Source organism: Gadus chalcogrammus, chromosome 21 (genome assembly GCF_026213295.1).
Source record: "Gadus chalcogrammus isolate NIFS_2021 chromosome 21, NIFS_Gcha_1.0, whole genome shotgun sequence".
NCBI lineage: Eukaryota > Metazoa > Chordata > Actinopteri > Gadiformes > Gadidae > Gadus > Gadus chalcogrammus.
Genome location: NC_079432.1, coordinates 5,218,591 through 5,242,252, shown reverse-complemented (window position 1 = coordinate 5,242,252; position 23,662 = coordinate 5,218,591). Strand labels below are relative to the sequence as shown.

The 23,662-nt window shown below is 44.5% G+C and overlaps 1 long non-coding RNA gene across 1 annotated transcript; it reads left to right on the top strand.

Annotated features, from left to right (window-relative positions):
- Positions 1–3,543: 3,543 nt before the first annotated feature.
- LOC130374444 (uncharacterized) lies at positions 3,544–20,763 on the top strand. The gene is made up of 3 exons (XR_008893613.1): positions 3,544–3,821; positions 6,932–6,977; positions 20,700–20,763. It is a non-coding gene; the product is annotated as an uncharacterized LOC130374444 (long non-coding RNA).
- The last annotated feature ends 2,899 nt before the right edge of the window (positions 20,764–23,662 follow it).

Sequence of the window (23,662 nt, the reverse complement as noted above, 5' to 3'; positions counted from 1 at the left end):
CACACACACACACACACACACACACACACACACACACACACACACACACACACACACACACCCCTGCCTTTGCTTTCAGAGTCCTGTCGAAAAAAAGGCAAAAGAAAACCCATCTGTGTAAATACTTTTTAATGTATTTGTATGTTTTGTTGTCGTCTCTTTTTTGGTACGGCCACAGGATGTGTAACAAAGCACTAAGGATTTGCAGGAAATGACTTACTTGAATTATGACAGAGAGAGAGAATACTTTGTTTTTTTAATCGTGTTTTTTTTTTGTTCGTCTTTTGTTCCATCCCTGTTTTTAATTCACGTTAATGTCCAGAGGTGCCAAGGTTTGGCTTTGTTGGAAGCACATTTCAAAAAGCGGATAAGAGCGTCACTGAAATGGGGGTCTTATTGTTAATCCAACCACTACATATTCAGAGTCGAGCTGCCATAGACGTGTCGTCTAGAATGATCCATCCCGTAATTTGCACTGGAGGCTTTTATGTAACTCTTTGACCCACAAGCACTGGTGGCTTGTTGGATTTTATTAGATTTATATTTTTAACATTTTGTCTTCACTGCACTAGGTCTATATGTTGCTGCTAGTCCATTTCAATGCAGAGGTGTTTTTCCTTGTTGAGTTATGCTTTTGTATGATATTAGGAATGGCATTATCATGTCGAATATGTTGTTTCGTCATTTCCATTGATCAACTTTATTTAGGTTTTTATAGTTTTTTTTAGAGGCAAATATCTGAGACACCTGGTCTCAAGTGTTTGGTTCCCGAGAGAAAGTGAAAACAAGTGAAATTGTACAGCAACTGCATGTTTTGAAAATGTAAATGTTACAATGGCTATGTAGCAAGAATAGATAGATATATCAACTTGATGTACATTTGTTTTAATGTATAGAAAGTCCATAACATTTAAATATAAATGAACTAAAAATTAACTGAACCTGCAAAAACAACGACGACCTAGTGTTGCTGGGAAGAACCACATGGGAATACCGGGATGGGCCAGAAACCACCAAGATCTCCCTTTACCCAAAATAGATCCCAAGTATAATCCCTCATTACTACTGTATCTCCCTAAAACACATACACACACACACACATCTAAACAGTTACGGACAACCAGTACTAGACTGTGTCTCTCATATTGTACAACGATTGTCAACGTTTCAATTCTTAAATGCCGTTCATACGATTTGCCTACTGCTGACGTCGGACTCAGAGCTTAAATATTGACGACAGCAGCGTGTCGCGGTGTGTCTGGTAGTGGCGGAGTCGGGACTTTAGGACTGACCGTCGACAACTTTGGTTGTTTTGTGTAAAAAGAGCACCGGCCTTAACACTCTCAGTCCTGAGTACCTGAATACACCTGCCTAAGGCCCAGCCTGTGTCGACCATACGGAGGAAGTGCTCCCTCACTTCCTGTCAGTGCTTTCTCCACTTCCTGTGAGTGCTGTGCCTGAACCGATGTTGTCATATGTTGATTATGAGATATTTCAAATTGATTTGATGGCTGTAAAAAGTAGAAAAAGTACAATAGGTAACCTGACGTGTGTGTACGAGTAACTTAGGAAAAGAAAATAACCATAAAAAAGATGACTGACTGTGAGAGTCCCGTGCCTTCCAGTGGGTTTGCCTTGTGTAGATGTTGAATGCGTGAAATGCATCACTGTTTTAAATTGCCATTATAAGGTATTTGAGGCTGTCTTATACTGAATAGAGCGTGTGCACTTTTTTTCATAGTACACTACCACTACTGAGTAAGGCTTGTCGTGCATTAGAAACACAAGGAGACGTCCCCCCCCGTAGTTCAGGACCACTTTATTTAACAATCCCCTTCCTCCTCCTCCACTTGTTTGTGTATGCATTCTGGGTTGTAAACGTGTGTGTATGACATAAAAGCTAAACATGAAACTGAAAAGAGCATAGTGTAAAGGGAATCTTACCTGTAATTCAAATAAATGTGTCTATTACTATACTTGGATTTGTGTGCGTGTCTGTTTGTGTTTTGTATTTGTTATTGTCTTTTTTTTTTTGTCTGCATGAGGATTTAGTTACTTGCCTCATTTGGTGGCAACTAGTGGTTTTATCTTAAGCCAGATGTGTTAGTTCATAGGGTTTTAAACCTATAAAACCCTGAACTCCAAACTGCTTCAAATGAACCACAGGATCCTCACTGGCGCACAAACACATTGGTCGTGATGGCTTTCCATGGAGGACTCTGCTATGCTCATCTCTAAACACACATCTGTGACTCTCTATGGCCATACAAGCTATTTTACATCATCCACATTACTGCATATTTGTTGGGCCTCTCTTCCTCTTCCATTACATTTCTTTCATACTTTGCATTTGTTTCTGTGCATTTGACCGTGTGTTTCTGTGTGTGCTAACATCCAAGTACGCGTGTGTATGCGTGCACACACATACGTTTGTACATTTCGGCACGCCGAGTGCAAACATAACTACCGTATCCTTCAGTCCTCTCTTCCAGAGATTCCCAGTCAGACGTCGGGAGCGAAGGCCGGACTCTCGCCGACCCCTCCCCCTACGGTTTTATCTGTACGTTCCGATGCCCTCCCCGCATGCCAACCGCAGAGACGTGAGCTAATTAACACCACTCCGGGCTTCAGGACAGAGGCTATGGGCTTTTTAATAAGATTCTCTGGGTTATATAAACACGGACGCCTCACCAAACTCCAGAGGCCAGGGTCCCTGCGTCTGTCCATCTGCTCATAGGGGCGGGGGGGGGGGGGGAGGGGAGGGGGGGAGGAGCTGTTTAATCAAGCTTTTTAATGACACACACCTCTACAGCAGGAGAGAGTAAAAGCCATTAACTGGAGAAGTTGGAAGGTAATGTGACTGGACATAAAAATGTGTCTATATGCATGCAAGCACGTGCACACTGCACACATATGTGCGTATGTACATTCCCACACACAGTCACAGACCATAAAAAGCTGTATTTATTCGTTATCCTTAACTCACCCTCAACGCAATGGTGCTTTGGTTTTTAAAGTGAACATGTCATAATAGCACATTACTTAGAGAAACACATAAATGATTGCAAAGATACAATAACTATATTACAGAAAATGAGGCACATCAGCAAACGTTATGAGGCAATGTCAAATAATTTCCTTTCACTTTTCCAACACAATGTCTGCTACAATTCAGGTCTACATTTTTTTGCATGGAAATTTGTATTGGTCTTCATCATTTACGTTTTTGTTCCAATTTCAACGTTTCATCCTGTACACCAAAAAGATTCCTTTCACAAAATGAAGATGAGTTTTGCTCATCTTTGCTCTACATTGGCAGGGTTGGGTCTGTCTCAGTATCAATCTGATAGATCTATCTATGAAGAATACATCAGCCGTGTTGATGCAAGTGTGTGTGCGTGTGTGTATGTGTGTGTATGTGTGTGTTAGGAGGGGGGGTCTATAGTGCTGTCAGATGACTCACTCTTGGGCCCCTAATCCACACACACACACACACACACACACACACACACACACACACACACACACACACACACACACACACACAAACTATCTCTCCCTCTCCCACTCACTCTCTGTCTCCCTCTCTCCCCTGTTCTCCTGGAAGAGGGATTCTTTATCAAACTGCATCAGACTATTCTCCACTGGAGGGCGAATTCTACAAGAGGAACAGGGCGAATTGGAAGGAATACAGTCGGAGCGAAGGGGTAGAGGCAACAGCAGCTGGAAGCAAGAGAGACAGAGAAAATCCCGGCCCGATCCCTGCAAGCATCATTCTCGCCACCGGATTAAATCCGTCCCCTCCTCGCACGCCAAACCACGTAAGAAAAATGCATTATTTTACATAAATGTGTCGTTGCTGCAATACGGAGCATTCGGGGCTGTTTCGCCGAGTATCATTGAGACGTGCATTTGATAATGTTGTGGTCCTGGTTTTGTGGTGCATGCAACAGAGACAGGACCTTCCTTTAAAGTCCGTCACGCTATTTTTCTTTTTATTTGCAGACGTTAGCACTAGCGCGGCTCCCCGCAATTTCCTCTCATCACTCAAACATCAAACATACTCCACGCATCTCTTCTTCCTGCACTCTCTCAAAACACAGCTGGGGACGTACGGTAGCATCTGCTAGCTAGCTGTAGCCCGACAGATGAAACGCGTCCGGGGGACGAGCGCTCATGCACAATGTCGCTCAAAGCAAACGATGCTGCTGTATGAGTCAAACGTCAAAACCCCTCCATCACACGGCTTCAGAAAACTTCGCGGATATTGCGAGTAACGGCGGTCTCCTCCTCCTACTCCTCCTCCGCCTCGCAGGCTACAGCCAACAGCTAGCTCTAGCGGGACAGTGAGGGAGGAGAGGAGCCAGCTGAGCTGACCGATATCATACACACTTCAACAGTGTTAATCTCACTCCACCACCGCCACTTGTTTTTTCGTTTTTTGATATATATATTTCACAAACACGTTCCGATTGTCACAGCACAGAGTATGCGCAAGCCGATGCGAAATAATCTGAAGAAAACACGCGTGTGGACAGGCGCTCCGGGACCGATTGTGTGTCACACGGAGCGGCCGTCTGAGTTAATTTGTCAGCCCGTATATACATGCAGGCGCCTTATCTGTCGCTGCCATGCATACTAATGTAGGACCGTGCTCCGGTTCTAATGCCCCTTCCTGTGTTAAGAAACACACAGAGGATGGAAAAGACGACATCATGCGCTGAATTAGACAGACGGTGGGATCTGTGGCTTCTGTTTGAACGGCTGCGAACTAAAAATGAACGGGATGATTTGTTTAAAGGTTGCCAAGCTTGTCCCATGGGCGTTCATGTTTGGAGAGCAAATATAGCCGTGGTGTGTCAGTATACAGTCTGGGAAATGCAATGGAATGATGTTGCGTGTGCCTCTGCGTCGGTTCGCTTGACGTGCTGTGCAACCTCTTCCGTCAGATGCGGTCGGATTTTATGAACAATCCTGCTTGTAATCGAGTTTTTAATGCGGGAACTCGTATGGCGTGAACCATGCTACATTTTATGGTCATGAATGGGGGTTTCTTGATGGTAAAAGCGTGCTGCTCTGAATGGGGCTAACGTTATGTAAAGAGAAAACGATGCATGTTCTGGATTGTTTAGACTAGCATACTTGCCTCAGTGGTGATTAAAGAAGCAAACATTACCCGCCCTCACAAAAAAATGTAATCTGCCTGTCCCTCTGGCTGTGGCTTCATCACAGTCACATAGTGTACAGAGTGGGGCATTGAGACGCTTACAGGCTAACCGAGGCAGGTTGCAGGTGGTTTTCTCACCTTGTTTAGTCCACATTAAATAGAAGCACTCAAATGTGTTATTCATGTGTTTGATAACTGTTGCTAATCGATAACTAATGCCACACCATATATATGATATATAGCCTATATATGATACATAATAATAAGTGTGTGTGTGTGTGTGTGTGTGTGTGTGTGTGTGTGTGTGTGTGTGTGTGTGTGTGTGTGTGTGTGTGTGTGTGTGTGTGTGTGTGTGTGTGTGTGTGTGTGCGCGCGCGCGATATATATGCCTTCTTATTTTCTAATGGGCAATGCCATCCAATAAACAACAGGCAATGCAGATGTAAAATTGTACTCGTATTAGAATTGACCCACAGCATCAATAGAAAACTGAATGAGCGTTTTATTATTTATTTTGGTATTAGAGTGCATATCATGCACATAATGGTGCTTATGCTCGTACAATCATACCTGTGCTTGGGATCCGTCACTAGCAGCGCCGAGTTTGATGAGTATCATGGAAGCTGTGTTATGTTAGTATGTCGATGGACTGTCTCTCTTATTCCAAAAAAGGGTATTAAACATATATATCGCTGCCATGATAATCGGTATAGAAGCTCATATACAACCCTACATTAAGAACACAAGATGTTTAATTGTGAGTGTGTTTGCCTAGATAGAACAGGCTCAATGTGTAATCTGACGTTTTGAAATATTGTGGATGCTTGTACTCACTCACTCACTCACTCACTCACTCACTCACTCACTCACTCACTCACTCACTCACACACACTCACACTCACACTCACACTCACACTCACACACTCACACACAACAATAGCTTTGATGTCGGATCGCAGGGACAACAGAAACAACACACGGCTGATAATAACAATTAAATGACAGGCCCCTGTAACAAGGAAAAGCAGAGAAAAATAAATCCCCTTTTCCCATGGCTGTTTGATGCTTAAACACTATCTCAAGAAAAGGTCCAGAGAGGACGAAGTGTTGAGTGGCATTTATGGCAACATCCCGATTGATATCTTCTAGGGTCGTGGGTAGCGTTGATTCAGTATTAGTGTCGTGCCCGAGTGGACCTATGAGTGAGCGACCAAATCCATGTTTTATTATGTTTTTTGGGCACAATAGGCACGGCCATTGTGCTGCCTCTATGCTTTAGTAATCACCAATAGACTCCTCCTCTTCCTGGCTGGCAAATAGGTGTTACATATATGCACATATAAGGTTGCAGGCATTATATTTTTATTAAGACCCACAGACAAACACACAGACCAGACAGATGGCCCCAATACGTAGTCTGGTATTGTGGTTATTAGCGTATGTGTTCTTTAGTCAGAGTTATGCTACATTAGAGCGTACCTAACCTATTTGCCTTTTTCCCCCCGACTCAAATAACGGGCTGTGAAGCCACTACTTTTTGATGTTGTCCTTTCATTTAGTCTTGGTTTTCCTTGGCAGGGGTAGAACGTTGCAGTGCTGCCTTGTGTGGCTCTATCTCTGCTCTGTGCGTTCTTCTCCATCTGCTGTGTTTGTCCTCATAACGAAGGGTTCAGAGGTAAAAGCGGACAAAAAAAGCAGAGGGCTTCAGTATCAACCTCTCCCTAAATTTTAAATCACATTTTTCTCCCTTTTTTGTCTCCACAGGCCAAGACATGAGCTTCTCCTGCCGGGGTTACTTCATGTTGAACTGGTAAGTCTCGGCGAGACGATGAGTGGCCTAGCGTAGCGCTGTACAAATCGGGACCCATTGACATCACGCTAATTACACTCTGCGCTAATGAGCGTCCAGTCACAATTAGATGCTGTTAACTGGAGATGTGTAAGCTTACCTTATTTGGTCCGCAGTCTACTCCTCGTGCATACTATAGGTTCAACAAATGGAAGCCATTTCTACCTTGTATATGCAGGCAAAGTCACAGGTGGTTATTTGTTGGCAACAGAAAACAATCACCTCATGATGGTGAAATCCTGTAATCTAAATGCATCTGACTCTGACTTTGCCCTAATAGGGTAAACAAATAGGCCCAGTCCGTGTTTACGGTGCTCAGGCCAAATTGTTATGTCTCCTTCTCAAGAAATCCCATTTTCTTGGTATTTCTGGCGCTGATGGATGGAGGCAGGAGAGCTAATATCTCATTGAGTCTGCCCGTGTTGAGAGCCAGACACCTTTCATTGACTTGGTGCATGCTCCGCTCAGATTTGCTGCCGTGTGTTTTCTACTGCGCTAAGGCATAAACAGTAACAGGCCTGAGAGGCAGAACGTGGCTCTCTTGTAATGATGTCATGTGTGTGTGTGTGTGTGTGTGTGTGTGTGTGTGTGTGTGTGTGTGTGTGTGTGTGTGTGTGTGTGTGTGTGTGTGTGTGTGTGTGTGTGTGTGTGTGTGTGTGTGTGTGTGTGTGTGTGTGTGTTGATTTAGCAAGAGATATTCTGCGCCAGTCGCCTCGTTCTGCCTGATTTGTTGACTGTGTTTTATTGAGCGCGCAGTGTTGGCAAGGTAGCTGGCAATGTCCACTCGAACGGCCCTGGAATTGAGATATATGCAATTGAACTTGTACGATTGACAGGAGCTGAATATTAATGAATAAATTACATTTTGCTAGTAATATGTATCCCCTAGGATCACATTTAATTATTTTTTTCAAATTGTCTCATTTTGACAGATATGAGAGTATCCCCGACTATTGCAAAAACGCTGAATCCTTTGTAATCAATGTTATCTAAATGCTTATTGTCACTAACATAATCAATAAACAAAATCTCCGAAATTTAATGATTGTCTTTTTAAAAATAGCTACTGGTTATCAAACCCAGGGTTACGAAATCTCCCACGTATATAATCTGCCAGCCAGCGTGTCCCTCTTTATCCAATCACAATCCGGTATTAAACAACAGAGAGTGGGCCAGAGGTAGACAGCTTACTCTGATGGAGCAGGAAGTCACACAGCAGACACGCACAGCAGTAAGCTGTGTGTGTGTGTGTGTGTGTGTGTGTGTGTGTGTGTGTGTGTGTGTGTGTGTGTGTGTGTGTGTGTGTGTGTGTGTGTGTGTGTGTGTGTGTGTGTGTGTGTGTGTGTGTGTGTGTGTGTGTGTGTGTTCGTGTTACTGTGCGTGTGTGTGCGTCCAACTGCGTGTGTACGTATTAACCTACCAGTGTGTTTGCACCTACCTGTGTGTGTGTGTGTGTGAGTGTTTGCGTGAACGTATGACTGCGTGCATGTGCGAGCATGCAACTGCGTGCGTGTATGTGTGAACCAACCTGTTTGTGTGCACCTACCTGCGTGCTTGCGTGCACGTACTTATGAATACCAGCAACAAGTCTAGCTGTGCCTCCCTAAGATAACAATCTCCGGGTGACACAGCTCATCAACGTGAGCTCCAGCCTGTGGAGACGGGCAGCCATTTCCAAGGAAAGGAGGAGGAGGAGGAGGAGGAGGAGGAGGAGGAGGAGGAGGATGAGGGAAGGGAAGAGAAGAGAAGAGGAGGAGGGAACAGCAGAGCCAAGAAAACAACCTGTCAGTCTCGGATAAATAAGCATCATGAAGGGTGCCCGGGGAAAACCGCATCCTCCATGATCTGAAATCCATACGCATTATAAAACATTTAAATAGAAACCTTTTAATCTGCATTTCGTTTTGCATTCATACTTTAGTTTTTGCATTTTGTGTGAGTGGGTGGTTTTTGCATTGAACGTATACATTATTTCATCTTGGATTTGAATACGATTCGGAAAGTGGTAATCTCAAAGAATTCCGCTTCCTTGTCTTCGGAAACTTCTTGGCGATATATGCAGTGATTGTTCCAATGTAGATCTTAATGGTATTGCCGTCGACAACCAGTTCGTAGCTAGATAATACTGCAACTGCATGGGCTTTCATCATAGGTCAGATCACCATTGTGTTAACTCATTTGGGGATAGATGGAAACTTCCCAGACATTTATTTACATTAAAACCTTCGAGATTTCCACTTTAAAAATAAACTGTCCTCTTTAAAGCTTTTGATATGCAGTTCTCCTGGTACTCTGGATGAATTCAGTGTCTTGGGGGCGATTGTGCAACTAGCTTTGTGGATTAGTCATAGAAATAGACCAAACATCAAACACAAGGTCAGAAGGTCAGTTCTCCGAAATTTGATAAAAATGTCCACATAAGAACCATTATGGGAGTAAAGCAATCAAATCAAAAAGAGACGTTTTCTAAAAATACTGTCACAGGTTTTTTAATAATAATGATCCACTTTATGTACTCCATTATCCTTGATTGGGGCATGGGTGTAGTTATATAGGATCAGCATTTGGAGTAGGCTGACATAAGAGGGGTTTATTTTCCACATGCAAAGAGATTGTAAGTCTACATTAAGGCACCAAATGGGACCTTTGAGTTTTTAAATTGAAATTAGTATCTGGCTTTTTGCTGGAAGCAAATATTGGAGTTATAATTAATAGCACCCTAATCAGGATGATTTGCAGTATTATTGGCGAATGAAAAATGGCTTAATTATTATTATGTTGAACATAAACAAACAAAAAACATAAACATGTACGTAATTATATTTGTCAACTTTTAAGTTCTGGTGTCCTGATACAAACACGATAATCTTGAATCCCTTGCAAGATCATTAATATTTCAAATTGTTAAACAGTAGAAAGATGTCATTATGTTACAGCATCCCAATGGTACGTGTTCTCAAAATAGACTGGAGACTCAACAGTTGCTGGTTGCACAGTCCAGCCATTGTACACGCTGCTGTCCTTTGACCTGCTAGCCCATTGGTTGGGATGTATAAAGGGTCATTTTCCTGGAAGGGCATTTGTAGTGTGGGACAGAAAGAACCAGAGGTATTCGCTGTTGAGCCGATAGAAGCTGTTGAACATATGAGACATGAGCCCTACATGCTGTACACGCTTCAAATAAACTATGAAAAATGTATTTGTTTAGGCACAGTTACGATTAAATCGTGCTGGTTGTAGGTTCATAGTTCAGTTGCTGGTAAGTTACCTTTTCCCTACCCAACCCAGCTAGTGCTACCAAGATGGCCGCTTGGGTAAAAGGCCCATGGACCTGCTTCATAGACTGTTGATCTATATCACGCAACACCCCTGCACTCCGAGCAGATTGTTCTTGGTGAAAGAGGAAGTTAGTAGGAGCCCGAATCATCCTCTATCTGTTGTGCACCACAACGTTGCACATCTTCTGTCCCAACACTTAGAAAACAGAGTGAAGTGGAGCTTCTAAAAACTCCCCAACTGATTATTTTGAAATTACTTCCTTAAGCACATTTTCTCATACATTTCTGTGTTTTGTCGTATGATCACAGAAGCCTTCTGGGAATATACTTGCATACTGCAAGACTCTTGAGTTCACATGAATTATAAATTATAAAGACACCAGCCGATAAGGACGGCACATTTTAGTTATTAAGTAGGCCCCAGGAATAGTAGCTGCTTACGGTGTTTCAGCAAATTGGGATCCTTTAATAAACATTTGACTCACCAATAGTCAGCTGCCAGAGGTGCGGTAATCTAAACATGTTGTTTAGACGCACGCACGCACACATGCCTGCACGCACGCACATACTCCAGAACAAGTAACATAAACTGCAGGTTACTGACAAACAATTAGAGCTTCAGTTGTACTATATGCAGGACTAATTTATTTATTTTTTGAAAGGAAAAAACTATAGATGAAACTGGGATTGATTGATTATTTCACAGCTCACAGCTCTGCAATGACCTCTTGTAAAGGGCTTTAGATTCCCATGGGACAACAGGAATTCAATGCTTAAGCCATCTACAGAAAAAAGAAAAGGAGATGATGCAGAGAGCCTAAGTCAACTTTATTTGTAAAGCACCTTCCTAAAGCAACTAAATTTAAAGACCATAAGACACTAAGACCCAATCTTAAAAAATTGACCGGCTGCGGTACGATATAACATCACACAGTAAAGACCCATACAGTATAATTGTGTCTAAAGAAGTGAAGTAAAAACTAACTCTTGACTCGACGGGGCAGATCTCTCCTGGCAGGCCGTTCCATAGCTTATGGGGAGCTTAAAAAATGAGGAAGAAGGAGAGGGCAACAACTCACTTGGCACGCCAGCAGATGGATAGAGCGGTTGTCAAGTCAATATTTGCTTTTTCTCAGCAAACATTTGGCCGAATTAACGCTGCCGGTGTCGTCGAATGTGTGCCACAGCATCCTGTTCGTTGTGTGAGAGTCGTCTTTTAGGAGCAACGGAGAACTTTGGACAAGGGACGATGACGCCTCTTGACGCGCTTGAAAATCCAAGGGTACACAAGCTGTTACCGACTCATGCTGTTCCTCCATCCGTCACGACCCCGACACCGACCCCGCCCCCACCAACACCACCACCACCACCACCACCACCACCATCATCACCACAGTCCCTTGTCAAATGCACGCATGCCCAAAAAAATGCCTGCTGCACCTTCACTGTTCACCTCAATCCACAATGGGCGCACGTGTGAACACAATTTGCACTTCCAATTAAACTGTCGACCTTCGTTCCACAACGCAGGAACGTGACTTTGTGCTGTCCTCCCATGGATGGCTATAATTACCCAGAATGCCCATTGCTGAGGAGAACAGCTCCTTACAAAACACTTGAAAGGAGCCTTCTTACTGTAATCCAAAGCCCCCCTGTATCCATAGCATAACCCCTGCAGTAATAAGAAAAAAGAGAAAAATAAGAATAAGAAGATGATAGCATATAGGGGCCATCTGTGTTACTACAATGTAGTATAATTTCGTTGTATCTCAATCAATAATTCCCTGTATTTGAAGCCATCATGACCACGCAACACTCTCATAATACAACGTGAAGGGAAGCCTTTGATAGAGGGTTGTGGGGGTAGGTTCAAAGAAAGTGATAATATAAAGTGTAATACGGACATGGTTTCAAACAGACGTACTCCTTCAGTGCTTCACCCTTCAGTGAAACATCCACCGTCCTCATTGTCAGTAGCATAAGGCCCTCGCCTCGTCAGATGGAGACGGGCAAAAGCTCGCTCCGCTAATGACGGATGTGCTCGGCATGTTAACTTGATCAAAGCGTGCCCTCAACGTCACGCGTTACGTAACGCGTTACACTATGACAGAATAATTCGCCCTGCCGCACCACGACCGGATATTAGCGGGAGGGGTTGCTGCACGTGGGGGGTTGCTACATGCATGTCGTCGAAAATGACGTTGTCGCTCAAGGATGGCTCTTTGAAAAAATTGGGGGGGGGGGTTTGAACACAGATCATCAGAGGGTTGGGGAGGGGGGGGGGAGAGACTGTTAGCCTAAAGCGCGGCACTCCAGCGCCCAAGAACACCGGAGGCTCCGACACATGACTCTCCGGCCCGATCAGATGATCTGGATGCAACAGAAGGAATGCCGAGTCTTCCTCTTCCTGCAGTACAGTCTGGGTCTGTCTGGCTCGCTGGAGAGATACAGTGACGCCTTGTTCACACACTAGATGCGTCCGTCGGCGGATGGCCGAGGGCGTGTCTGACGTATGGGGGACTAGTCTTTGTGTTGTATTAATACAATAATATTTTCCTGCTTCTTCCTGCTTGTTATTGCAAAATGGATCCAGGAAACGCGTGGACTATATTTGCATAACCCCGATCTGATTGGCCGACGGATCCGGCGCTGCCTGAAAAGTTGGAACATCTCTCAAATTCTGACGCAGGCCACGGAGCCAAATGAACGGACGGACCCACAATGTATTTCGCAAGCGCCCCATGCAAAGTCAATGAGATCCTTCGACGCACGGAGGGAAAGAAATGAAGAAGGAAGAAATGGGAGAGGGATTGTGTGTGTGTGTTTGTGCTTGTGTATGTGTGCCCGAATAGCATCTTCGATTAGCTCACCACCGGTAGATGAGGCAATCATGTAATATCCAGCGGCTAAGCCTTAGTCCTGGTTTAATAACTTTAAAAGGCCAGGCACTGACGTATACACTGTCTGTAAGGCCGTAGTCTTGCGTAACTGTGAATTGAATTAGTGTCTGATTGGTTACACGGCAATCGAAAGGGGACAAATATTACAAATAAACTCAACTATAGAAGTAAAAAAAGTCTCGGAGTCATTATTAGCATTGTGCATTAAAGGTTTTGCAAGTATTTTCATTTCGATGGTAAGAGGAAATATTCTATAATCTTCATGGTTCTGGAAACCAAAAATTCAGGCCAAGTATAAACCAAGATAGAAGAAGCAGAAGGCGTTTTCCTCACGTGTCCCACCAGCACCAGATATTATTCGTCAAGGCCTCTTCAGCCTTGTCATTTAAACAAACTCGGGGCCTAGGCATAAATCCATTAGATGGCTATCATAACAAACTGGAGCCCTAATGTAAAGTTTACAAAAGTGTCAACAATCAAAGTGCATGAAGAGGACAGGAGTTAACAGGATTACTTTTGACCGACATATAAAGTAATGGGAGTAGATTATTTTCTTCACCATGAAGCTCAAACTCTCCCAAACACACTCATAGATGTTCACAGACAAACTGTTCCAATCACATTTGTGTCGCCAATCCCCTCGCTGATGAAGTGAGTCCCTGAAGTCTTGTAGTTGAGCATTCTGTGGCCTCCCTGCCTCTCAGGGCCAATAGCTAGGTCTCAATGCAGTGATAAGGGAAGGAACACAGCCGGCAAAGTCATTGATTTAATGCGAGTCGGTCACAACAGTTCCCACGATTTCACTCTTGTGCACCATGGAGAACGGTTGGCCAAATGTAATCTAACCAGGGTTATTGTAACGAAATAGTTGAGTGCAAAGTCACCAGTGGGAATGGTTTTCTGATGGGGCTCAATTAATCAATAAAAAAACATTGGATATCGTATAACCACGGTTATTTGTACTTGATAAGAATGAGGAAGTGACAGCCATGGTAACCCAGAAATGTGCCAGGGCACTGTTTGCCCAGATTAACTAAATTGGATAGATGTAGATTTAAGATTGTCTTCCCTTTTATTTGCACCAATATTTTACCGCACTGCTTTGATAAGCGAGGAGACGAATTGGCCGCCTGTGTAGCTTAATTAACGTGTTTCCTTATTTTTTTAAGTTTGAAAGATATTGGATATTATCAGACCTTCATGCTCTGAACTAGCCTGGCTAACGCCAGACCTCTTCTCCATCTACATTGAGAAGTGGTCTGGGAACCACACATTGCCGTTCACAACAACCAGTCGAGCAACAACCAGACCACTCTACTTTCCAAATAGTCATATTTTCTGTCTTCCTTTTTCGCCGAATCAGATGATGCACGAGCACACTGGATAATATCCTCACCCTATTAGCTTATAGGTTAATGGTTATCTAATGTTTGTATACTAAGGAGGCGGTTACTGTCACTCCTTAGCCTCCAGCCCTGGTTCCCTCGCAGCTAATTATCCTCTTCTTCAGTGATCGGATCACCGCTCTGCCCACTTGTGTTGTGTGTGCGCGTGTGTGCTGGTGTTTTTGTGTGAGCACGTGTGCTTGTGTGTGTGTGTGTGTGTGTGTGTGTGTGTGTTTGTGTGTTTTTTGGCCTTTTAGCTGTTGATGTGTGTATGAGTGTCAGGGATCTGTGTGTGTGTGTGTGCGTGCGTGCGTGCCTGTGCTTTTCAATTTAGGTTTTGTTGTCAATTGTCAGTTTTTGACAGAGGAGGAGAAAAATACTCCTTAATTTTTTTGTGGGTAGTCCCCAAAGAGCTCTCTCTCTCTCTCTCTCTCTCTCTCTCTCTCTCTCTCTCTCTCTCTCTCTCTCTCTCTCTCTCTCTCTCTCTCTCTCTCTCTCTCTCTCTCTCTCTCTCTCTCTCTCTCTCTCTCTCTCTCTCTCTCTCTCTCTCTCTCTCTCTCTCTCTCTCTCTCCCCCCCCCCCCCCCATCATCTCAGCGAGACATGCCAGCTTCCTGACAGTAGCAAGGTGTACTGGAATGGAATTCTAAAATATTAGTCTGTGCAAGTGTCTTGTCTCCGCCAGCCTTCCTTTGTCCTGGCTCGTTCCCTCCATTTTAACTGTGATCCATGTTTCCCTTGGATGCCAGGGAGAAGCATGATTGTGCAGTCTAATTTGCAACCGCATTCTTGCCAGCTCCGTCAACTCTGCACGGCTACATACCCCTCCCCCACACCCCCCCCCCACGGTACAGTCTGCAAGATATGGCCTTGCTTCCAAGTTGTTGATTTTGCCATTCATTCTTTAACCCTCTCTCTAACCCTAACCCTGTTGGTCTTACATTCCTAGCCGTTTTTTTGCATTGATTAAATCATCTATTTATTTATTTATTTTTAAGGACACATTGGCCACACAGATGTTGGTAGTATAACCTAAGGAAGGACAAAAATGGATAAGTACAGACCAGCAGTGTGAAAGAAAACTAAAGGCAATGCTTTTTTCCAAATCAACTATGAAAAAGAGAATAATTCACAAATACTAGACCTACTTGATGTTTTACAAGTGGCTCTACAACCAACAATTCTCTAAAGGAAACCCACACTCTTATTCTGTGTAAAAAAAAAAATTATTTCAGAGGTTATTTTTTTATACTACTGCCAGAAGACATATTGATGAGCACTTTTCCAAAATGGTGACCCCCGCTCCAACCTTCTTCAGTCACGTCCCACGTATCTTCCCCGCTCCTACGTGGGCTTTCAGCTGCATGGTGACAAGGAGGGGCCAGGGGTATAGTCCTCCAATCAGGGAGTCCTTCTGGTCTGATGTCACTACGGGAGGATCCCAAGAGGACCATATGAAAGAATAAGACCTGGAGCAGAATTGATTTTTATTACTGTTTCAAGGTGAGGCTGTCTGTCTAGCAACAAGCGAGTCCAGGGCTTTCACATGGCAGTGCGACAGCAGCATGAAAAAGACATTGCATTTCATGCGGCAGCCATGCACCTCCTTAAGTGCACTTTCGGGAATTGTCCAGAGTAGTAAGAGGTGTTTGAAAACAAGGTGCAAAGTTCTGGGTTCGATCCGCCATGTCTGCTGTCTAGCCTTAGGCATCCTTCAGCAAGATGCCTACCTGCTGATTAATGATGTAAACAAAGAATAGAACAATTCACTCTTGTTATCAAAGTGCCCTTTGATAAAAGCTTCTGCTGACGCACTTGAGGATGAAATAACAATGAGGCATCACTGCAGATCGGTCTCACAAGTTCGGTCTGAAGGTGAAAGTCTCTCGGGGTGTTGTTTAGCGTAAGAAGGCAGAATTTCTCTGGTCACCTCTTTGCATTGAAGGGGATATTCTGCCCTGCACCGTTTCTCACAGATTTTATACGCTTCTCAGAGACCCCTAGATCGTACGACCGCACCGCCGCTCATCTAGCTAGGTCAGAAGAGAGCCAGGCGCTCCCCTGTGGTGCATTCGATTAATCTGTCAACAATAATTCACTCCGTTCTCCCTGTTCATGTTAACCCAGTTCGTACCGGGGCCGGTTGTGTAAGAAGTTATTATTGACGGAATCCACAGATAGAAAAAGCCAAACATCCATGGTTGAAACGTTAGCTTTTATAAAAATCTTTTGATTCCTAGATTCCCGGTGGCGTGTGTTGTGTTTGCGAGGGTTGTTATTTTCTCCTGGAAAACAATACATTTCCTTTTCATCGAGCCAGTGTGTGCCTGATGCTACGTGTGTGCAGGTGTGTGTTTAGTCACAGTTCGCACAGGGAGGTGAATCCAATTGCAGCCATCAGCAATTGGAGTCTGGGTAGGTGCGAAGGGAAGCTGAGCTGCAGGAAACCACTCAGACAGAAACAAGGTTACGGCCAAAACAAGGAGCCAACAGACAAAAAAAAAAAGTGAGTGAAAAGTGAAGAATATTACTAATTCAGACCACGACACATGTGGGGTTGGGGCGGGATCCCTACACATGTGTGTGTGTGTGTGTGTGTGTGTGTGTGTGTGTGTGTGTGTGTGTGTGTGTGTGTGTGTGTGTGTGTGTGTGTGTGTGTGTGTGTGTGTGTGTGTGTGTGTGTGTGTGTGTGTGTGTGTGTGTGTGTGAATAGCCTTGTCCTTATAATCAAGCCTCCCAGTGGGGTTTCCCCGCAGCGCTGTCATTGGCTGAGCCGGCTGGAAGAGCTGCCACTGTGCAGGAGCCATTTAGATCGGCTGGGGGCTGGGGAGATTAACAGCCTCCTACCTGTTGGCTTAATCAAGGGAATTATGACCACACCGCTGGATGCTACCCAGAATAGCTCTACACACACACACACACACGCACATGCACATATGCACATGCAAACACACACACACACACACACACACACACACACACACACACACACACACACACACACACACACACACACACACACAGTCTCTCTCTTCACTCTCACTCATACACAAACACATGGAAGCGAATGCTCACACACGGGCACATTCATGTGTGCACGCACACATGAATATGTTAAGCCCCCACATGGGCGAGCAACAGGAGTAGTGAGGTCGTTTCAGGGGGAGAGGTGTGATGTTATATTTATGCTAATCACTGTCACGTTGTTTACGCCCTCGAGGTATTGCGTCACGTGGTTCTTGCTTCCTATTCTCTCGATACGCTATTGGTGGCTTTGTGGTTGGTGGAGGATGTGATTGCCACATAAACAACTGTCCTGGGTTGTGGGATTACTGTGTGTACACGGACTCAAAGACCATCTTATTTTGTGAATGGCATACAATTTATTACAATCTTGAATGGGCTCTGGTTTGAATGGTCTTTTAGGGCTCGTGGTGTTGGGAATACCACCAGAGATGAAGCCTTTTAAATTAGGAGCGAAAGAAAATGCGAAAGATCTTCTAAGAATTTTCCATGTGGTCCATTTTTCATTCCCCTCTCTCTCCGTCTCTCTCCCTGTGTGCCTCCTCTGCGGGGGCCTGCTGCCAAGTTCCCACTGAAATGCTCATCCCGACATAAATACGCTACTATAGAGTAGACATGGATAGCCTTTTTTGGTGCAGAGCCAACCGTCTCTCCCTTTCACTCACTCACTGTCTTTCTCTCCATCCATCCATCTTTGTGTGTGTGTGTGTGTGTGTGTGTGTGTGTGTGTGTGTGTGTGTGTGTGTGTGTGTGTGTGTGTGTGTGTGTGTGTGTGTGTGTGTGTGTGTGTGTGTGTTTTGTGGGGGGAAGGGGTTAAGAGAGGCTGTTGAAAGGCAGCTGACCTGTTGTTGTGACCACTTCAGCTGTGTTAGGAGATGGGAGGGAGAGGAAGAGAGAGAGAACGAGAGAGAGAGAGGGAGACATGGATGGATGAGGTCCAGGGATGGATCATCCGAGCCAGGGAAATGAGATCGGCAGAGGATGTCCTAGGACTTAGGGGGAGGGGGGGTGTGGTCTTCTCGAATTAGTTTTGAACATGATATTTATAAGGCGGTAGTCCTCGTCGGAAATTGGTTATGAAAATGTAAAAAAAAAACTAAGAAATTGGTTGATTAGTCATTTGTCAGTAATTTAAGGGACGCCCGGATGAAAGTTGAAAAATTATATATATATTTCAAGCCCCCTTTTTCTTCGGCAATGAAAGATCATATCTCCCTGTATTAAATTAGCCATCCCCTCTCCAGCCAGTCTACATAACCCCGGGTCGACAGACGTTACCTTATCATATTTCTTCTAAACTCGAGTAGCATTCTTTCTGGGGGCGGACAGGCCGTTACGCTGCGATGATTCCATCTATAAACCATTGGCGGCGTGCAGGCAGGCGAGCCGTGTTGATGCAACCCGAGTACAATGCGTAGTGGCCCTTCACGTGAGGCCCCGGCCCTGTGCAGCGTGGGGCCCAAAGCCAAGAGGAAGCCACACCGCTTTCCTTTCTTCTCAAGAGGTGACGGGGTTGGAGGAGAGTCCGTTGTTGTTTGCGTTAACAATGCGGGGGCAAGTGGCTGAGAGCCTATTGGGAGCACGTGCGCGCCCGCAGGTGTCATGTGCACGCCTGCAGGTGTCACGTGCACGCCCACAGGTGTCACATGCACAACTGCAGGACTCCAGATATGCTCTGCTCCGACCGAAGAATCTCCATGTGCGTTGTAGAATCCATTAAATTATTTTGTGAGTTATAATAAAATGTAAATGAAGATAAATATATATATATTACTATTTTTTAAAAGATAAGATAAGATCTTTTTTTTTTAGATAATAGATAAATAGTCTATTTTCTTATTCTAATTTTTTTTTTTTTTTTAAGCATGCTTAATTGCAATTTGAGAAATGTTTACCCAGTTGTTTCATGTATTTATTATTTACAGAAATGAGTGTAATCTTCCGTGTGGTGAATACCGATATGAATATATTATTACAGAGATATATGTTCCCATTATGTAGGTGATAAATTGCTTTTCATTTCCACGTCTTCAAAACAAAATAGGCCCTTGCGATTGTCCAGTAATAAGGGGTTGTTCATATAATTACCCCGAAGATTATTCTTGAATTAAAATCTTTATTCCTTTTTGTTTTGTTTGTTTGCTCCTCCTTTTATTTAGTTCTCTATTTCTCAAGCGACACTTGTTATGTTGTGCGTCGTTGCTCTAGCCTAATTGTCTTGGGAGGTATAATTGCGTGCATCTTGGACATTATGTGTCTCTCATTTGGCAGAGGATTTTTCTTGGGCAAACCCCCTTACAACTGAAAGCAGTTTCCTGACAGAAGCTGAAGATTTGGTGAAAGTTCTCAGAAGATAGATACCGCAGATCAATGCGGGTTGACTGATGGGACCATAGTGATTACGTATGCATTGAACATTGCTCATCTCTTTGTGCTTCCATGCAGAGAGTGTGTACACCCTCTGTGTGGGTGTATCTGTACACATGTAGCATGAGTGTGTGTAACTATGGGCAGACTATAGTGTGTGTCTGTCTGGTGTGTCCTGTGAAAATGTGTGCTTGTGTTTTGTATCTATCTGTGTGTGTCCTTGCGTGTCCTTACGTGACTGTGTTGATGTGTACTGTATGCTATTTGCAAGATAGTGTGTGTGTGTGTGTGTGTGTGTATTTGTGTGGGCATCCTTGCCAGACTGCGAGTGTGCATATGTGTACTGCAGAATAGTGTGTGTGTATATCCGTGTGTGTTTGTGCGTGTGTGCTTGCATGCATACGTGCAGACTAGAGTGTGTGTGTCCTTGCGTGACTGAATGTGTGTGTTTGTGTGTGCATACGTGTAGACCCGTGTGCGTGTGTGTTTGTGTATGTGTGTCCCTGCGTCACTGCCACCGCTGAAGGCACCAGAAGTGTTATCCCAGACACCGTCAGGGCGACGGTTTGGAGGAAAAACGGGATGGGTGCAAATTATTTCTCTGCTAACACCTGTCTCTGTCTTTATTTCTTTTGTATCCTTCCATCTCACCCCTCCCTCCCTCCTCTCTCTCTCTCCCTCCCTCCCTCCCTCCCTCTCTCACTCTCTCTCGCTGTCTCTCTCCCTCCAGAGCCGTCCTGAGTCTCCAGTGCGTCTCTTTCCTTGGTTTAATCTCCCTCTGTGTGTCACCCGGTAAGAACACTACACACTCCCTAACGCACACAATATGTTGATCCAGTAACCTACTCCCCCCCCGCCCACACACAAAACCCAACCTGCTTCTTAGTCACCCATACCTGCAGTCAATATCCATCTATGGTTTGGCATTAAAGCATCAGTCAAATCCAGTCAGTAATTCATAATAATGTTATATGTCAATTATAAGCCTTCGGTGACTGATTAACTAATCATTCACAAATCATTGATATCCAATTATAAGACATAAGGCATGAAGTGATTTGTTTAAGTTCCCCTATTTCACCACCAGTTGTGATCATTAGCCATTACAAACTATTTTAAAATCGACCCCCCCCTAGTTTGAAATCGATGCAGCATCAAAGAAGATAAGAATGGAGATTCTTACGCGAATCGACTTTCTTTCCCCATCCCTATGAGCTTCATTCACAGTTCAAAGAGACGTTCATTTCCATGTTAATGGATGGAATGTTGTCCCACGCGCTTCATTTGGGTTGTATTTCAACATCGTCAACATCAACATTGAGATCAACATCACAGAGCAACTCTAGTGTGAAGCTCTTCACTCTTTGTAAGTGAGTGCTGATCACAGGGGTCTTGTTTACAAGATCCAATGGCCCAATGGCTGCATAGCTGTTTGTGTGTGTGTGTGTGTGTGTGTGTGTGTGTGTGTGTGTGTGTGTGTGTGTGTGTGTGTGTGTGTGTGTGTGTGTGTGTGTGTGTGTGTGTGTGTGTGTGTGTGTGACCCTTGTCTGTCGATGGGAAAAGACGCTGTTTTGAGCAATGTGTTCCCTGCTTAAGCCTAAGGGGTGGGGGGGGGGTCTATAAATAAAGGCTAGGTCCCCAATCTGAGACCTGAATGTGTTTGCGCTTGCGTGTCCACACACGCACAAAAAAAGCAAAAGACCTCCCTTAATAAACAAATACCACACAGATGTCCACGCTTTAGTCAACAGCCTAGCTAAGGAGCTATAGGCTATTTGCTGGCCCCATGGGGTTGCCATGGAAACCAGCGGTGTCTGATAGCAACAACATCTGTAGGTTATTTATTTGTTACGGTTTTTCTTTTTTAAACAAGGCCACCCCCCACCTACGCCACCTGCCATCCCCGTCCACCCAGGTCCCCACCTTTACATCGTGGAGGGAAGGCCACAAGAGGAAACGTTGCTTAGAAAGGAATAAAGGTGAACAGGATAAATGACCTGTGGCCCTTTCATCTCTGAGTGTTTCGAAAGCACATCACACACACACACGCACACGCACACACACACACACACACACACACGAAGGCAGCCTTCAAAGCATGTAACCCCTGCACCATTGATCCGGTCGGGGCGCTCCCATCTTCAGCAGCATATAGATCCATAGGGATGGTCCGTGTATTGAGGGTTTAGCCCAGCAGGGATCGCAAAATCTGGGGAATCACTTAACCCCCTGGCCCTATCTCTGCCTCTCCTACTCCCCAGAGCTCCCCTCTCTCTCTATATGGACATGTTCTGTCTCAGCGGCTGGAGAAAAGCACTCCGTTCCCCCAGTGTGCCTTATCAGCTCTCACAGGGCACATGTCCTCTGTTAATAGGTACTTATTTGGGCAACAGAAGAAATCCCATGTTTCTGGATCTCCTTTTTTCCCCGGTGTTGTTTTTAGTTTTTGCACCCTTCTGTCTGGCTCCATTCCTCATTCCTCTCTCTCTCTCTCTCTCTCTCTCTCTCTCTCTCTCTCTCTCTCTCTCTCTCTCTCTCTCTCTCTCTCTCTCTCTCTCTCTCTCTCTCTCTCTCTCTCTCTCTCTCTCTCTCTCTCTCTCTCTCTCTCTCTCTCTCTCTCTCTCTCTCTCTCTCTCTCTCTCTCTCTCTTTGTCTTGTCTTGTCTTTCTGTCTCTTGTCTTTCTGTCTCTCTCTTGTCTTTCTGTCTCTCTTGTCTTTCTGTCTCTCGCTCTCTCTGGTCACCTGGTGAAACAAAGGTTTGGGTGTCGTTTTATCCACGGACGTCATGGGAATTTGGACGTATCCCGACGAATCCAAAACAAAGCAGTGAAAAACGGGCCAAGTTTAAGAAGTGAAGGGACCATGTATAATTCTGCGGTGCAGAGGAGATAGGAAGACAGCCACTGTAAACCATCACTATCATCACTCATGTCCGCGCTGAAGGAAAGCACAAACAATCCAGCCAAACCCGGGTACGAATCGTCAGTTGACCCCGAGTGCGATCGCCCCCTGCGCTGGGGGTTTATAGTTAGTCCGGAACCTTCTGATGTTATGTTCCATGGCTTACAAGTCGAGACCCCCCACAATTGAAATACTGTACACTCATTCACCTAGGATATAATTATCTACTTTAATCACATTAAAGTAGATCGGATATTTATATCCTTTGATTTTGTTCATGGAAGCCATTGTTATCGACTGAGGCAGGTGTGCGAAACAGACGCGGTCCTCTGTAAATAAACGCTTGGAGCCGGAGTTGTTATGTTTTTCTAGCTCTATTTTCCCCTACATTTTCAATTTGTTGGACTTTACGTAAAATAAACAACTGGTGTTGTATCAGCATCACTACAAATAACTAAACAGGAAACAAAACAAAGGCAGAAAACCCCAGTAGGAATCCTCCACGGAATGGTAGAGGGAAGCACATACACCACAACGTTTATAGCTTTGTTGGCTTTGTCAAGGAAATACAGAGTAGAGAGGTCAGTGTGTACGACGTTTCACCTTTTTATTATGTTATTATTAAAACACTTTTGACTCCCTCAAACACACGTATGGTGGCATCATGTAGCTCGGTTGGCTGGTGACCACGAGTGTTGAGGTGTCTCTGAGCAAGACGCCTCAACCTAACTCCTCCTCGACGAGCTGGCTGTCGCTCCGCACGGCTGACAATGCCGTCGGTGTGCGGATGTT